The sequence below is a fragment of the Gossypium arboreum genome, chromosome 6, assembly GCF_025698485.1.
Source record: "Gossypium arboreum isolate Shixiya-1 chromosome 6, ASM2569848v2, whole genome shotgun sequence".
NCBI classification, from domain to species: Eukaryota; Viridiplantae; Streptophyta; class Magnoliopsida; order Malvales; family Malvaceae; genus Gossypium; species Gossypium arboreum.
The window spans coordinates 106,601,847-106,618,700 of NC_069075.1; the positions used below are offsets into that span (position 1 = coordinate 106,601,847).

The window sequence follows — 16,854 nt, forward strand, 5'->3', positions numbered from 1 at the left end:
AGGAAGAGGAAAAAAAGAAAATGAAAGGAGAGGGAGATGAAACGTCAAATTCTTTCTTGTTTGACCGAAACTCTCTCGGTCAAATGAGCAAAAATAAACTTCCACGCTCGCGTAAGGATTCGAACACAAGACCTCCAGCACAACACAACACACCCTTACCACTTAAACCAGCAAGCTTATTCTGATATGAAACTACAGGCAATTAAATATAAGCCCATTGAACAGATGTAGGACTTAATTCCAAAAATAACAAAAATTGCCAAAGGTAGGACTTGAACTTGGGACCTCTTACACATACCTAGAACACTTAACCACTGAAGTATATATACATTGTGTCACCTTTTAACAGAAACAAAAATAAGAATTTTGAGGCGTTACAACTCTATCCCCTAAAAAAAATTCGGTCTCTAAATTTACTAATTAGAACAGATGAGGATAATGCTAATGCATCGTATCCTCAGGCTCACACGTGGCCTCCTCAGTGCTATGATTCAGCACAACACCTTTACATCGTGATCCAGAATCTGAACTGGTTCCTCTTCGAAGGTCAAATCTGGCCTAACCTCAATTTCCTCAACAGAGACAATATGAGCAGGATCAGAGCGGTAACACCTCAACATCGAGACGTGGAATACGTCATGAATATGGTCTAGCTCTGGAGGTAACTCCAATTGATAAATGATTGGTCCCACTCGCTTCAGAATTCGATAATGCCTGATAAACCTAGGGCTCAATTTGCCATTGCGATCGAACCTCAGAACCTTCTTTCATGGCAAGACCTTGAGAAACATGAAGTCCCCCACAGTATACTGAATCTCATGTCTCTTCATATTAGCATATGATTTCTACCTATCAAAGGCCACTTTTAGACGATCTCAAATCAGTCTAACTTTATCCTCAGTCTCAGAAACCAACTCAGGACCCAGAACCCTCGCTCACCTAACTCAGTCCAACATAGGGATGTATGACACTTGCATCCATACAGAGCTTCGTATGGTGCCATTTGAATGCTAGACTAGAAGCTGTTATTATAGGTGAACTCCACTAGCGACAGATAATCCTCCCAACTGCCTTGAAAATCGATAACACAACTCCTCAACATATCCTTCAGTATCTGAATCACCCTTTTAGATTGACCATCGGTCTGAGGATGGAACACAGTATTGAAGTCTAATCTCAGACCTAGGTCCTCATGTAGCTTTTTCCAGAATTGAGACATAAAGTGAGGAACCCTATCAGAAATGATTGAGACCGATACCCCATGCAGTCTTATTATCTCAGAAATGTAGTGCTTCACCAACTTCTAAAAAGAATAGTCGGTCCTAACCGGAATGAAATGCGCAGACTTGGTCAATCGATCCACGATTACCCAAATAGAATCCTTTGTGGGTGATAGAGGCAACCCACTAACAAAGTCTATCATTACTCGCTCCCACTCCTATAGTGGAATCTTAGCCGGCTACAGTAACCCAAAGGTAACTAATGCTCAGCCTTAACCTGCTGGCATGTCAGACATCGTGCTACAAAATCAGTAACTTCCCGTTTTAATCCCTACCACCAGTACAGTTCTCGAACATCTCGGTATATTTTATCCCCACTAGAATGCATAGCATAAGGGTTACTATGCACCTGTCTCAGAATAGACTGCCTCAGATCAGTATCATTTGGTATACAAATCTGACTAGGAAAACAGAGTACCCCATCATTATTTAGCCCAAAGTCCATAGTGTGCCACTCTCAATCTGACGGAACCGAAGACCCAAGGATTCATCCTCTAATTGCCTATCCCAAATCTATTCTATCCAAGTCAGTTTAACCTACAACTCAGCCAACAAACTTCCATCGTCAAACAAACTAAATCGAGTGAACATCACTCTCAGATCAGTTATCGCCCTACGACTTAACGCATCGGTCACCACATTGGCCTTTCTAGGATGGTACTCAATAGTACAATCATAGTCCTTAAGCAGTTCAGTCCATCTATGCTGCCTAAGATTCAACTCCTTTTAAGCTAGGAGGTACCTAAGGCTTTTGTGATTAGTATAGATAATACACCTCTCACTGTACAGATAGTGCCTCTAGATTTTCAAAATAAAGACTACGGGGGACAATTCCAAATCGTACGTAAGATAGTTTGCCTCATACGTCTTGAGCTGACGAGATGTATATACCACGACTTTACTATCCTGTATTAGAACGCAACCCAAACCCACATGTGACGCGTCGCTGTAAACCACAAACTCCTTTCCAGGTTCAGGATGTATCAGAACAGGAGCTTCAGTCAGAATAGTCTTGAACTTCTCGAAGCTCTCCTGCTGCACATTAGTCCAGACAATAGAACATCCTTACATAGCAGCTTAGTTAAGGGCGCTGTAATCAGTGAGCAACCTTCTACAAACCGCCGATAATAACCCGTCAGGCCTAGAAAACTACGAATCTCAAACACATTCTTAGGCTGTTTCCAATCCAGTACAACCTCAATCTTTCTAGGATTGACTCAGATCCCCTTAACAGACACTACGTGCCCCAGAAAAGTGACTTCACAAAGCCAGAACTCACACTTATTGAATTTAGCGTAGAGATGTTTCTCACGCAAAATCTGAAGTACAACTTTAAGATACTCATCATGATTATCCTTGAGAGTATACCAGAATATCGTCGATGAAGACCATGACGAACTGATCCGTATAGGGCTAAAGTACTCGGTTCATAAAATCCATAAATGTAGCTGGTGCATTCGTCAACCTGAAAGGTATAATTAGGAACTCGTAGTGTCTATAACGAATCCTAAATGTTGTCTTATGCACATCCACCTCCTTAACCCTTAACTGATGATACCTTGAACAAATATCAGTCTTAGAGAACATATAAGACCCTCGAAACTAATCAAATAAGTAGTCGATCCTCAAAAGTGGATACTTGTTCTTAATGGTCAGCTTGTTCAACTGCTGATAGTCTATGCACATCCTCATGGTCCCATCTTTTTCATTAACAAATAGAACTGGTGCTCCCCATAGAGACACACTAAGACGAATGAAACCACGGTCCAACAACTCTTGTAGTTGAGCTTTAAGCTTCATAAGCTCCTTCGATGCCATTCGATAGGAGGCGATAGACATTGGAGTTGTACCAGGAAGAATCTCAATCGCAAATTTCACTTCTCGATTTTCAGGTAAACCCTGTAGCTCCTCAGAAAAGACGTTCAGAAAGTCTTTTACAGTTCTGATGTCCTTTACAGAATAGTCCCTAGAAATAGAAACACTAATATAGGCCAAGAATGCCTCACATCCCTTACGAACCAGTTTCTCAGCCACTGGTACAGAGATCACATTAGCCAAATAATTCTGATATTCTCCAATCATGACTACCTCATTATCCTCCTCAGTTCTCAAGAAAACCCTCTTAGTCACACAGTCCAGACTGACACAGTGCTTGACCAACCAGTCCATACCCAGAATTAAGTCAAACTCTCCAAATCGAAGCTCCATTAAATTAGCCAGAAATACCGACCCATAAACCTCTAGCAGAACATCTCTATACAGTTTGCTAACCCAAACCGATTGCCCCAGTGGATTCAGTACAGTCACCTCACTAGAAGTACTCTCCACCAAAATCCTCAAGTTTTCAGGCACAACGCTAGCTACATAGGAATGTGTGGAACCTATGTCTATCAAAGCAAGGTAAGGTACATCAAAAATTAAGAACGTATCGGTAATGACGTCTAAAGCATCTCTGTCCTCTCAGTGACGAGCAGCATAAATAAGAGCAGGCTGCCTCGCCTTAGTCTATCCAGCACCTCTACCTAGTGCTCTTTGTCCATGACCCATACCGTTACCATCCCTAGCCTGACCACGGCCCATCCGTGGCTGCTGAACTACCCTTTGTAGTTGTGCAGTACCAAAACCCAGAGCTTGCACTTGATCGGCCTTCAACGGACACTCCCGAATGTGGTGCTCTAATGACCCATACCTTAAACATGCCGTAGTCCTTATCCAACACTCGCCCTGATGGCGTCTACCATAATCTCTACATGGCTGCAATCTAGTAGAAGCAATAGGGGCCCCAACTCTAATCGGCCTATCAGTTCTGGACTTTTTTTTAGGCCTCTGTATCGAACTCGAGGGCTCCAAATCCTTCTTGTTCTTACCCCTCTCAAGATCTTTATTTTGGCGCTCAGCGCGATTAACCTCTTCGGCGATCTTCACCTTCTCTACCAGAACGAAGAGCTCTCGCTCCCTCTGCGGAGCTATCAGTACCCTCAGATTATCCTTAAGGCCGTCCTCAAAATGGACGCATATCTCATATTCAGAAGCCACCATACCTCGCGTATAGCGACTCAGTCTTAGAAATTCAGCCTCATACTCGGTCACTAATCGGTCTCCCTGAGTGAAGTTCAGAAACTCACGCCTACGAGCATCGATGTAACTTGCTCCCACATACTTCCCTTGGAAGGCAGACTTAAAAAACTCCTAAGATAGACGATCTGGTTGAGTACCCTGCTTAATGGCCAGCCACCACTGATAGGCCTCATCGCGAAGCAACGAGACTGTACCCTTCAATTTCTACCTAGAGGTACAGTCTAAATCATCCATTATCCTCTCAGTGGCCTATATCCAGTACTTAGCCACATTAAGGGTGATTCTAGTGACACCCCTAAAAAGTTCAGCTCTATTGGACTTGAGTCGTTCCATAATTGACCCTCGGCCCCCAGATCCAATGTCAGGCCTAGCAACCCTCTCCAGTATCCTTAACATAGCCTGGGACAATGCGTCATCCCCAGCCATGCGATCTTGAGACCCAGTTTCAGTAGCAGGTGATATTGGCGTCTCACCGTATCTAGATTTGGCATGCTACCCAAAAAAGATGACTCAACTCTAGGCCCTCTACGGCTTCTACCTCAGCCTCTAATACCACGTCCACGGATACCTCATACATTTATGTCTATTCAGATTTATCTGTATTAAAAATTTTATAAATCAGTTACAATTTCAGCATTTATTAACAGATGTTTAATGTAAAACAATATCATAAATTCAAAGTTGGTTTTTCACAAGTACAATCTCTATCAGTTTCAGTTTTAGTACAGTTTCAGTATACACTAACTAGAATATTTTCAGAATAGACTATCTATAATATTGTAACAATTTATCAGAATACTTACAAGATCGGCACTGAAGACCCGGTGTACCATATTCTCAGTCAAATTATTTCAAATAATTTGAAAATCAGTTCTTAAAAACCAAGTTTTAAAACCAAAAATCCACAGCTGAGTTTTGCATCATGACTCTGATACCATTAAATGTAACACCCTAAACCCGGCCTAGATGTTATGGCTGAATCTGGCGATGTCACATGGAATGGGATTTGAAATCAAATTTATCAAGTTTAAACCGTTTCCGTTTATTAGCTTCTGTTTATCTCTCATTAATTTTAAAATTGTTTTCTCGTTAATTTGATTCGTTTAAAAACATATCATGTAGCAGAAGCTTTTAAAACCGTTCTATTTAAAGAAAATCGTTCACGTTTAGGTAAAATGTTATTTTTAATTAAACCGAGTTTTCATTGAGTTTTACAGTTTAAAAGTCCATGAAAACAATTAAAATCCAAATTAATGCAGACAGTCCAAAAGTCCCAAATTACATCAAAATAAGAAAAAAAACCATAAATGAAATTGAAGCAGTTTAATATACATGTGGTCACCGTTGAGTCCTCTGCTGCTTCGATCCGTCTAAGTCTAGGGATTACCTGTACAGATAAAACAGAAAGGGGTGAGTTTACGTAAACTCAGTGTGTAATTCCCACAGAAGACATGCATACAGTTAGACAATAGTTATCAATCAAATGCAGTCTGGGGCCTAAGCTCATTATAGATTCAGATGCAATTTAGGCCCATTCAAATATAGTTTCAAGTTCAAATTAAGGCTTTAGCCCATTTCAAATACAATATGCGTACAGTAACAGAAATCAGTATCCTACCTACCATCCTCTCCACATCATCTCCGACCATCCCTACACACCATGTGGGGTTTAAAACACCCACCTAGTCCTACACACCAAGTCGTACCGAATGCGGCACATATAAGTAATATTGCAGCTCAGCTACCAGATAATAGACATAAAAACCTTTCATTACACTTCCTCCAATAATTAATCATCCCACCCTAATGTAGAAATAACTAAACATGCTCAATGCAGACATACAGAAATACATGCTTACATGCTAAAATTCAGTTATCAGTCATACATATGGATCACTAAACATGCATAAATCTAACATACTCAATACATATATTATATATTTAGGTCACACGATTTAGGGTCTAAGTATCGCTTATTGACCCTACAGTAGGTTCGCAGTCGACTTGGGTGACCCGTGCAACCCTAGGAAACATTTTAACTAAATGGGCCCACGCGCCTATGTGGCTTGCCCGTGTGGCCCACACGCCCAGATTGGCTTTGGCCCATGTGGATCACACGGCTTGGCCCAAATTCCCACACGTCCGTGTGGACTATTCGTGTGGACCCACACGCCCGTGTAGTCCATACGGCCACACCTTGGCCACTACACGGCCGTTCGCTGTGCATAACCATGTCTTCGTCGACCACACGGTCGTGTTGTCACACACGGCCTACCACACGGGTGACCACAGGCCCGTTTGACATCGATAGTGGGGTTTTTTTAGCTTTTGTCGAATCTCGAATTTCTGTGTTTCGGGTACACAGCTGTTTTGAAAGCAATGCAACAGTAACCCTGAGCTCTCCAAAACCTAATAACAGCAATCCAAAGGCCACTTAACAAACAATTTACGAGCCAACACTTAGGCCTCAAAATTACACAAGTAACTTACGGATGAAACAAGCAATCCCTAGCGTGGTTTAGACAATCCGTTTTCCTATTTCAGAAACATGCAGAAAAGTTCCCTAACTTATATACCAACCTGCCAATACAATAATTAAGCTTTAGGTCACATGATTTAGGGTCTAAGTATTGCTTACTGATCGTGATTTTCGTGTGACAAGTTTTAAATATTTATAATGGATCGTTCTTGAAACTAACTATTATCACGATGTAGGTAAGTGTACCTATTGAACAGTAGTATAGTTTTAGCAAGACCGGATTGTCAAACCCAAAGGAACTAAAAGTACTAGTAATGACTGTCTTTTTATTATCTAGCCTAAGAATAAGGGGTTTTATTTTAACTAACTAATTATCTAAACTAAGAATTCGTAGAAAATAAAATTGGGGGAATACTTTTGGAAAATGATTGAATTAAGACAATACCTAAGGAAAAATCCACCTAGACTTTACATGTTATTCTGGCTTCGAATCGGACGATTTATTCATTTAACTTGTTCCGTAGAGATCCCTAAGTTATGTTATTATCCCTATTCAAGACTAATAACGTCTTATCCCTAGATTGAATAATTGAGAATTTTCTCTAATTAACACCCTAGGGTTGCATTAACTCGATCTATGGATCCCCTTATTAGGTTTCACCCTAATCCGGTAAAATCTTGTCACTCTATCTCTAGGCGCGCAATCAACTCCGCTTAATTATGACAAATGTACTCTTAGACAGGGTCTATTCCTCCTCCGAATAAGAGCTTATCTTGAATCAGTATCCTGGGATATCAAAACAAGAATTAAGAACACATAATTAAGAACAAGTTAAATATTTATCGTACAATTCAGAAAATAATAACAAGATTCGTCTTAGGTTTCATTCCCCTTAGGTATTTAGGGGATTTAGTTCATAACTAAAAAGGAAAATATCTCAGAAGAATAATGAATACAAAACATAAAGAAAACCCAAAACTCCTGAAGGGAAATTGAGGGGAGATCTTCAGTCTTGATGGTGAATCCAGTTTCTAAGATGGATCAATCGACTTCCCTTGAGTAGTTCCCTGCCTCCTTCTCTCCGTCTCTGTTTCCTTCCTCCTCTAGGGTGTATTTATAGGCTTTAGAATACCTAGAAGCCCTTAAAATTGCCCTTTTCTAAATTGGACTCAACTTGGGCTCGACAGGGACACGCCCGTGTGCGATTACTTCAGGCCGTGCTCAAGCCTGTTAAATAGGCACGACCGTGTGGTACACCCGTGTGAGTTGTGCTTCGATTCTACCAAATTGACACAGTCGTGTGGTCTGCCCGTGTGAGGAAGTCCAGGCCGTGTTGATTTCATACTTTGGCCCTTTTCTCGTTCCTTTCGCTCTCCTATGCTCTCCTAAGTATAAAACATGAAATTAAGGGAAAATCATCCATAAAATGTGTTAAATATGGGGTAAAAATATGTATAAATTACGGTTTATCAAATACCCCCACGCTTAAGCATTTGCTTGTCCTCAAGAAAAATTCTCAACTCATAATCAAAATAAATTCTTCTCAACTTGTAATCTCTATTGAAAATATCTCAAAATAATCCATAGGTAATCATATATTGAAAATTCAACTGAAAGAACATCAAAGTTTCAAAACATTCCAAGTTGAGCACTTTATCATGAAAATATAGGTGTCTCCCTTCGTCTAAGTAATTACCTTGGATTCAAAATGTCACAAAGTTTCACATCCTCACTAAAGATTTACTCAATTCACTCGAGGTGTTTAAGGATAATAAATGAAGCACTCAATAGTCAATAATGAAAAGTCATTACCATAGGCTTGCATGAAAATCAAATTTCCACCACTATAAATTGATATGATACATCAATCAAAAGGTCTTTAGAGGATTGTAATGAGGCTTGGTTAGGGGGTGTGGTCATAGGCTGAAAGAAAAAGTTAGAATCGAGATTGAATTGAAAAATCACTTAACTAGAAAAAGATTTAATCATCACTTACGTACAACAGAGCTTCTTCTTAGAATATGAAATTTAAATACTTAAGCTAAAAAACAGAAGATTACTACTAATGTATGTACACAATTTTTTTTAATGACGAACAAGAATTAAAAAAAAACATAGACGAACTATTAAGAACAAGACATAGCTGAGCAACTATTTCAATTCAAATCTCGATAAAAATAGGGATCAAATTTAGGGGATTTCAACAATAATGGGTTAAGGGTTAATATTAAGGGTAATACAAAAAATGACTTGTTAGGCTCAAGGGGGTTCACTAGGGGTTAATCGTGGAGGTAGGTTTTTCATGGCATGAGTGGGTTAATCCTAAGTATCTTAATCATTTTGACATATCAAATCAAATGGTGTGGTCTTGACATGCATAATAAAGCAAGTTCTAGAATAACAGTTTCAATTACTGACGCACTCAAAGCAATAATAAAAGTGAGCATGAAAGAATTAATAGATGCTCAAAAGTCTCAAAAATATCATAAAAATTATGGCTTTTTGATGTTTAAAACTTGTGAATTCGAACTCAAAGTAATACCTAAACTTTGAGGAAACAACCTACAATTTTAAATTCTTAAAAATCAACTTATCTTGCTTGATTCTCTTAACGTCTTAAAGTTTCAACAATCAATGCACAAATGCCTATGTTTTAATTTAAGATATATCAATCAAAATCATAAATCAATCAAATTTTATCCTGAATACGATATGAGAGCTTTTCAAGAGAACAAGGCAGTCATTCAGGGATTTTTCTGATAATGAAATGGATACCCCCTACACTTAAGATGTACATTGTCCTTAATGTACAAAGATAGATATATAGAAAAGAATGTCAAAATAAGATAGGGAGAGAAGTGAAACTTCCTGAGTGAAGAATGAATTTCCTTGAACTGGAGTGTCGGAGAATAATCGGCGTGAGAGTGGATGAGGATACTCTGGCGTTGGTAGAGGTTCATTATTCCATAAGTCCTTTCCCAGTGGAGTTTCGAGTCCCTGAGTAATAGTGATCTTTGGAGCTTTTTGTAACTGTGATAGCATCAGGAACTCTTTTAGAAAATATATAAGGAAGAATGATTACTCGGTAGGAAATAGCCGGAATTCAAAATTGTTAAATAAAAATTATAAATCCTAATAAGATGAAAGAAAAATAAAAAGTAGTCTTAAAATAAAATAAAAGTAAAAACATAAAATAATAAATAAAACATCTTCATCGTTGGATGGTTCGCGAGGTGGGATTGGCGATGAGATGTGGAGGTGCTGACAAATCTACTGTAGAGTAGCATCAATGTTGTCAAATCATTGAAAACACTACTGCTAGAATCGAGTGAGGTGCTCAGAAATGTTAGCATATAAGGCCGCTGCATGAACTGGAAGAGAATGTGGTGGTGGCTGAGACGGTGGGTCCTCGTGCTGTGGGGAGACATCATCAGTAATGTCCTCGGGGGCCTCCTCCTCGGTAGATTGGGTGAGACGATATTGAGGAGGGTAGGTTCCTTGGTGCTTTTCAATTATCTTCATGCTAAGCATGCTCGAGATGCGTTGTAGAGACATCTGGCCAATGAGGGTCAAGGATGATTTTTGGGCTGCGGTGCTGAGGAGCCCAAAGTGTCAAGCCAATCGCGTCACATAGGGGCCAATGGAGATGACGCCCTTTCTATGCCTCTGCATCTGGTATTGAATGGCGAGGGCAATGAAATAGGCAAGGTCGATGACGTGCCCGTGCAACATACATCATAGAAAGTAGGCGTCGTGAGTATTGACGACGCCAGTGCTCTCTCGTCTTCCTGTTATCGTGTGAGCCAAAATGGCGTGTAGGTACCTTAGAGATGGATGGAGAGCCGATGCCTTGGAGCGGCTAGGATTGTAGGTGGCCACGCCTGGTACTAGTGTGTCCCAACACCATGAAGGAGAACGATGGATATGGCGGTTGAGAGCATGTACGTCATTCTTCTCCTTGAATTCTTCCATATATAAACCCAGTGTAGTACCGAATTCTGGGACGCTGAACTGGCGGACTAATCTGCCTAGGCGAAATTGCACCGTGCCGGGATCATCGTAGTTTGTCGTCACGGTCTGAAGATGACATGTGGAGCATAATTCCATCGTGAGCTCGAGATACATCGGCTCGATAATCCCAAAGAAAAACTCTCAAGGGTCGGTGGTTAGGAGGGCCCGAATCGCGTCAGTGAACTAAACTTGTTCTATTGCAGCCCAGTTGATGCGGTGGCCCGCAATTAACAGAACTTCTTCTTGGGGCCCGATGGGGAATTTCAGGAAAGGGTGACGAACTTTCATGGTAGGACTCGAGGAAGATGACGCTCCCTTCTTTTTCTTTGAAGCAGGGACAGTGGCCTTTTTACCACGTGAAGATGACATTGTATACCTGCAATTGGAAACATTAATTCATCTTGATGAGTAGATAGGGGAAAATGCGACTAAATTCGAGGAGGAAAATCCATAAATCTGTTCAGCCACAACTACTAAGTTTAACTAAAACAATAAGTTCAATGGCCTATTTTTGTGGCATTAGCATGGTGATATAAGTAAAAATGGCAAAGAATGGAATGCAACATACTATATGAATGAACAGAAATGTCAACACAAGAGGCATGAATATTTCAACTATCTTAACAATGAATATGCACTTTTAACTAATCAAATGGAGTAGAGAAATCATGTAATGAGTAAGAATTTAAACATGAAAAAGATGATAAATTGTCTTATAAATGAAATTTGAGTGATAGAAAGATGAAAATAATATGAAAAATATATATTGCTATGATAAATAACATTATAAATCAGTGAAATAAAAGAGAAAGGAGTAAACAAACGCTAAAGGAGAGAGGTTGGGTGTCGAAAATGCAGTTGGAAACGGCGTACGAGCGTGGTGGGGAGGGTATATGGACTTGCAGCGGCTAGGGTTAGGGTTTTTGGGTGAAGAAGACAATGAATAGTGCGGCCTATTTATAGATTTTGGGGCACATGACCAAGGAACACGCCTGTGTTCCCCAATTTTTGCTCGTGTGACTTGCGAATTTTGAATTTGGACGCATCTGACATTTAGTCCACGCCCGTGTTCCTTGGGCGTGTGGGTGCACACGGCCGTGCCTGGCTTCGTTCACTTCTCCCACGCCCGTGTATGTAGGCCCATGCCCATGTTAGTTTAATAGGTTCGACCACGGTTGCTTGGCACGAGCGTGTCGCACGCCCGTGGTAATTTGACAGGTTCGACCATGGGTTCTAAACACGGGCGTGCTGTTGTTTTGGCAGGTTCGTCCACGGCCATGTCGCACGGTCGTGGTGATTTGTCGTAGCCCATGTTGGGGAAACCTTTGCCCTGTTTTCACACGGCCCTAAGCACGCCCGTGTGCTTGGCCATGTCTGTGTGGAAAAACCTGTATTCAAGATCTCTGTTAGTAAGTTAGGTGTTAAATTCTAAAATTTAAAGAAATTAATATTGTTAGTGCTTGGGTTACCTCCTGAGAAGCACTTATTTATAGTCTAAGCTTGACTTACCTCTCCATTGAATGGTCATGGTGGTTCGAGGAGTTTATACTCCTCATTCCTGCTATCATTCTCATCAAAATAAGGTTTCAGACGGGTGTTATTTACCTTAAAAGTGCCGAACTTGGGATGATTTACCTCGATTGTACCGAATGGGAAAATGCTAAGTACCATAAGAGGAATTTTTTCATTCGGTTTGGTAGTGACAATGTGAGGATTTGTTGCATCTAATAATACTTTATCTCCAACCTTAAGTTGATTTGGGAAGGTATTGAGTTCGTTCTGGCGTAGTTTTGGTTTATCGTGTGTTCTCTCTTTATGTATTCGGCATTCATCTAGCACCTCAATTTGTAGCCTTCGATCTTCATGAATAGGTCCTCTGCTACTACTTGAGAATGACTCATGTGCTTCCCTCAGACTCGTTTCCTACAAAGTAGGTTGTACCATATTGTCAGTTTTAGTAGAATGGTTTAGACGATCACCTTCAATTTCTGATGTGGTGCCAGAATTGCGAGCTTGAAGGGTGATTGTTTCGTCTCTCACACGGAGTGTAAGTTCGCCTGTGCCAACATCAATAATCATTTTAGCAGCTGCTAAAAAGGGCCGTCCCAAAATCAAAGGAGTGTTGCTATCCCCCTCTATGTCTATAACAATGAAGCCAACAGGAAATATAAATTTATCGACTTTAACTAGCACATCTTCAATAATACCCCTGGGGATCTTATAGTTTTATCTGGTAATTGAATGCTCATCCTAGTCTGTTTGGGTTTCCCAAGACCTAATTGTTTGAACATTTTGTAGGGCATGACATTAATACTAGCCCCTAAATCAGCTAATGCATTATTAACATCTAAAGTACCAATTAAGCAAGGAATTGTAAAACTCCCTGGATCTTTTAGTTTGTTGGGTAGTTTATTTTGGAGAATAGCTGAACAAACTGCGTTTAGCTCCACATGCGACGCCTCGTCTAACTTTCGCTTATTTTTTAAAAGCTCCTTTAAAAATTTCATTGCGTTTGGCATCTGCGATAGAGCTTCAATAAACGGTAAGTTAATATGTAATTTTTTTAAGAGTTTGAGGAATTTACCTAATTGTTCATCTGAGCGGTCTTTCCTTGTCACATTGGGGTATGGCGCACGAGGTTTAGATTGAACATTCACTGATTGACATCACTCATTCTATTTGTGGCTACGCAAAAGATCATAGGAAGGATGGGGAATCCTTTGCTTAAGATTAGATTAGCTCGGCAGAGAAGAGAATCGAAAGCAGTCCTTTGTGCATTGTCTTCTTCATTGCGTTGGATGCCTTTATCCCCTACCCCAATCCCTAGCTAGCAGCAATCAAAATTTTGTTTTTATTATGACCTACCTCACATTGACCTCTGCTCACCACAATTTCTTGCCTCGTTCTGGCTCAGGCTCAACGAATCCTTCTTCATCTTGAACATTAATCTCGTTGAGCTGTTCCCTTGGGTTGGGTTCAGTATTACTTGGCAAGCTACTTTGTGGTTGTTCGGAGATTAGTTTGGAAAGCTGGCCTATCTGAGTTTCGAGCCCTTGGATCGACACTTGTTAATTTTTATGTGCTATCTCGGTATTCTGAAAACGAGTTTCTGACACCGAGATAAACTTTGTGAGCATCTCTTCAAGGTTTAACTTCTTCTCTTGTTGATAGGGTAGTTGTTGGAAGCCTGGAGGATGTTGTGGTCTTTGATTTCCTTGACCGCCCCACGAGAAATTGGGATGGTTCCTCCAACCTGCATTATAAGTGTTACTATATGGGTTATTTTTGGATTGAGAATTGTTACCCATGTAATTTAACAGCTCGTTCTCTGTGTTATGGCTATAAGGTGGGTATGTTGAATTGCTCGATCCACCTCCACTTGCTTTGCACTGCATTACTGGGTGAACCTGTGAAGAACTAAGAAAACCATCAATTTTCTTATTCAAGAGTTCTACCTGATTAGAGAGCATGGTGACCGAATCGACATTATAAATGCCAGCTGTTTTAGTTGGCTTAGTCCTCATGACTTGCCACTGATAGTTATTCAGTGACATCTCTTCAATAAACTCATAAGTATTTTCAGGTATTTTATTATTGATGGTTCCAACAACAGTTGCGTCATCCATTTTTCCTATCGAAGGATTCAGGCTATTATGGAATGTTTGAACCTGTAGCCAAAGCAGTAACCTATGGTGAGGGCACCTTCTCAGTAAGTCCTTGTATCTCTCCCATGCATCATAAAGAGTTTCTAAGTCCATATGCACAAACGAAGATATATCGTTACGTAATTTGGCCATTTTAGCCGGTGGAAAATATTTTAATAGAAATTTTTTGGTCATTTGTTCCCAAGTAGTGATTGACCCTTGTAGTAACGAGTTCAACTAGTGTTTAGCTTTTTTCCTCAACGAAAAGGGAAACAACTGAAGACGTATTGCATCATCAGAAACGCCATTAATTTTAAATGTATTACAAAATTCCAGGAAATTTTCCAAGTGAGTGTTTGGATCCTCATCCTGCAAACCATCAAATTGAACAAATTGCTGTATCATTTGAATATGTTAGGTTTTAGTTTAAAATTATTTGCAGCAATAGCAGGCCTAACTATACTTGACTCAGTTCCTGTTAAAGTAGGGTTAGCATAATCATACATAGTACGAGGAGCAGGATTCTGATTTGCTAGTTCAACGTGTATTGCAGGAGGCAGCTGATTATCTTGGTTTTCAGCCATCTCTTTGGTTGGGGTTTGAGTATCGTCCTCTTGCTCGTTCTCTACGTATCTTATGATTCGCCTTATTTCTCTTTGGTTTCTGCGAACTGTGCGATCGATTTCTTCGTTAAAAAGTAGTGGTCCTGACGGGTTTCTCCTAGTCATAAACTATAAAAACCTGCCAAGAGAAAGAAAAAAGTAAATTAATAAATAAAAATAAAAATTAAATTAAAATTAAATTGCAATAAAATTAAATGGCTAAAGTAATAAAAATTGAGGGTTCCTAATATCTTAGTTCCCCGGCAACGGCGCCAAAAACTTGATCGCAATTTTCGTGTGATAGGTTTTAAATATTTATAATGGATCGTTCTTGAAACTAACTATTATCACGATGTAGGAAAGTGTACCTATCAAATATTAGTATAGTTTTAGCAAGACCGGATTGTCGAACCCAAAGGAACTAAAAGTACTAGTAATGACTGTCTTTTTATTATCTAGCCTAAGAATAAGGGGGTTTTGTTTTAACTAACTAATTATCCGGCTTCTGAGATGGATCAATCGGCTTCTCTTGAGCAGTTCCCTGCCTCATTTTCTCTGTCTCTGTTTCCTTCCTCATTTAGGGTGTATTTATAGGCTTTAGAATGCCTAGAAGCCCTCAAAATTGGCCTTTTTCGAATTGGATTCAACTTGGGCTCGACAGGGACACGCCCGTGTGACATGCCCATGTGCGATTACTTCAGGCCATACTCGAGCCTGTTAAATAGGCACGGCCGTGTAGTACACCAGTGTGAGTCATGCTTCGATTCTGCCAAATTGACACGGCTATGTGGTCTGCCCGTGTGAGGACATCCAGGCCGTGTTGATTTCGTACTTTAGCCTATTTTCTCCATTTTTGGCCCTTTTCTCGTTCTTTTCGCTCTCCTATGCTCTCCTAAGTATAAAACATGAAATTAAGGCATCAGGAGCATCGTTCACCAATTCTAAGGGAAAATCATCCATAAAATGTGTTAAGCATGGGATAAAAATATATATAAATTACGGTTTATCACTTATCGACCCTACAGTAGGTTCACAGTCAACTTGGGCAACTTGTGCAACCCTAGGAAACATTTTAACTAAATGGGCCCACGCGCCCATATGGCTTGCCCGTGTTGCCCACACGCCCAGGCCCGTGTGGATCACAAGGCCTGGCCCAAATTTCCACACGCTTGTGTGGACTACCCGTGTGGACCCACACGCTCGTGTAACCTACACGACCACACCTTAGCCACTACACGGTCGTATGCTGCGTACGACCATGTCTTCGTCAACCACATGGCCGTGTTGTCACACACGGCCTACCATAGGGGCGACCACACGCTCGTGTGGCATCGACAGTGGGGTTTTTTAGCTTTCACCGAATCTCATTTTTTTGTGTTTCGGGTACACACCTATTTTGAAAGCAATGCAATAGCAACCCCGATCTCTTCAAAACCTAATAACAACAATCCAAAGGCCACTTAACAAATGATTTACGAGCCAAAACTTAAGCCCAAAAATTACACAAGTGACTTACCGATGAAACAATCAATCTTTAACGTGGTTTAGGAAATCCGAGCGTAACCTTACTGCTCACTACGTTTTCCTACTTTAGAAACATGAAAAAAAGTTCCTTAACTTATATACCAAACATCCAATACAACAATTAAGCTTTAACCAACATGTTAAAAAAACCAAGTTCCAGAAACTAAAATCCCACTTACTAGAATAGTGTGAAACACCAAAATAACGAGACGAAAGGACTACAATACGAAAGATC

General features: G+C 40.3%; 1 non-coding gene across 1 annotated transcript; it reads left to right on the forward strand.

Annotated features, from left to right (window-relative positions):
- The first annotated feature begins 14,533 nt into the window (after nucleotides 1-14,533).
- On the forward strand, nucleotides 14,534-14,640 carry LOC128295020 (small nucleolar RNA R71). Its single transcript, XR_008285327.1, has one exon. It is a non-coding gene; the product is annotated as a small nucleolar RNA R71 (small nucleolar RNA).
- The last annotated feature ends 2,214 nt before the right edge of the window (nucleotides 14,641-16,854 follow it).